The following is a 2,234-nucleotide window of genomic DNA, read 5'->3' as shown; positions in this document are numbered from 1 at the left end:
CAAATGTTAGGGTTGGATCCACTTTGCGTAGGTACGGTGTTGGAAATGTCTTTAATCTTTCGGTGTATTTGAAAGTGTCAGTGCTAGCAAGGAGGGCTTCTGATCAGTCATTTTGTGTGGTTTCTATTATAGTGTGTGCTTCGATCCTTTTTTGTCAATGTTAATTCCTTATTGGAATTTTGGAAACTTAGGATTAGAGTTCAGATGTTTCTTGTGGATGTTGGACAAAGGATGATGTCTTTCATGAGGTGGAGAGTTTTAGTTACTGTTTGAGAAGCTTGGTTATTTCTAGGGTTGGCAATGGGCCGAGCCGGCTAATGCCACGAGCTAGACTCGGGCTCGTGGCGGCCCGGGGGGGGGGGGGGGGGGAGCCGAGCTCCGGCTCGGCTCGTTGAAATTGGGCAAGCTCGGCTCGGCCCACAAGCTCGTGGGCCGAGCCAAGCTTCGGCTCGTGGGCTAACCTATTTTTATTATTATTACTTTTTTAAATAAAGAATAGAGTTTTAAAAATAAAAAGTGTTAAAAAATACAAATAATTTAACTAAAACAAGGTTTTATTTTTTTTATTTATATCATATTGTAATTTGTAATACTTTTTATAAAGTATAAAATATCTATATAATGAAAACGAATTATTTTTTGAAATATATTTACAAAATTTTTTTTTATTTCTTTTTAAAGTTAATAAAGAATAGAGTTTTAAAAATAAAAAGTGTTAAAAAATACAAATAATTTAACTAAAACAAATTTTTATTTTTTTTATTTATATCATATTGTAATTTGTAATACTTTTTATAAAGTATAAAATATCTATATAATGAAAACGAATTATTTTTTGAAATATATTTACAAAATTTTTTTTTATTTCTTTTTAAAGTTAATAAAGAATAGAGTTTTAAAAATAAAAAGTGTTAAAAAATACAAATAATTTAACGAAAACAAGTTTTTATTTTTTTTATTTATATCATATTGTAATTTGTAATACTTCTTATAAAGTATAAAATATTTATATAATGAAAACGAATTATTTTTTGAAATACATTTATAAAAAATATTTTTTTATTTCTTTTTAAGGTTAATAAAATGTAAACTCTCCTCCTTTATTCGGACTTGGGACCGGCTACATCAATTTTAAGTATGTAGAGTTAAAAATTGTACACGAACAACTTGTTATAACGTGTACAATTTTTTAAAGAAAATTAAATTTAACGATTAAAAAATAAAAAAAATTTTGATTAATATAATTAAATCAAATATCACTTACCTGACGACATGCAATTTCAGCGTATTTATCTTGTAGTCGAAAATGAGCGTCCTGCCAATCCTTCACACACATTAACGCTTCCAAAACATTTTCTTTCAGTTGGCTCCTGATATCAGTCAAAACCCTTTTACCTGCATTAAAGCAGACTCCGAAGCAACAGTGCTAACCGGAGGTGTCGATAGATCTTTTGCAATTGCATAAACAATTGACCAACATTTTTCATACTTTCGTCAGAATTCAATTACTTCTTCTGAAATTTTTTTAATTGTTCTGTCTGTTGGCATATTATGATTGAAATAATCAATTAATTCGACAAGCATCGCATTTTGAGTTTCGACCGATGTTTGATGAGATGCAGATGTAAACGACATGGCACTAGATGAACACATTGCAGTTGCATCATATCTAAATGTATTAATGCCCTGAAATAAATTCATTATTTTCGCAGCATCTTCTTCAGTTTCAGCAGAAGGAGTAGGTGCAGCAGAGGATACCCGACTAACATTTGCACCCATTCTTTCCGCATATAAATCATACATTCCACATAATATTTACTCTAAATTCTTAGAGGTGATAGGTGTATCAAGTATTAAAACTTTATTGATTTGATCAATTACGTATTTAGTTCCCGAAATATTATATCGGGGGTCCATTGCGCATGCTAAAGGAAATAACATAGGCAGTTCTTCCCAATATTTTCTAAATTTTAATTCCATAGCAAATAAAATTTCACTAAAAGTAGGATCATTTTTATATTTATGGAATGTTCTTGCAATTATATAAAGGCATTCAAGTACCATACAGCTTATGGGATAATAAACGTCGGATAAAATCTTTGTGGTCTCATAAAAAGATGTCAAAAATCGTTTAACTTTTAAAGCTAAAATCCAATCGGATTCATTTAATCATCATCATCACTTCTAACATGTCTATTATTAATAAAGTCAGTTATTAAATTTTCGAAACCTTA

The sequence above is a fragment of the Olea europaea genome, unplaced genomic scaffold (genome assembly GCF_002742605.1).
Source record: "Olea europaea var. sylvestris unplaced genomic scaffold, O_europaea_v1 scaffold119, whole genome shotgun sequence".
Classification (NCBI taxonomy): domain Eukaryota; kingdom Viridiplantae; phylum Streptophyta; class Magnoliopsida; order Lamiales; family Oleaceae; genus Olea; species Olea europaea.
Note: the sequence above shows the minus strand (reverse complement) of the source record.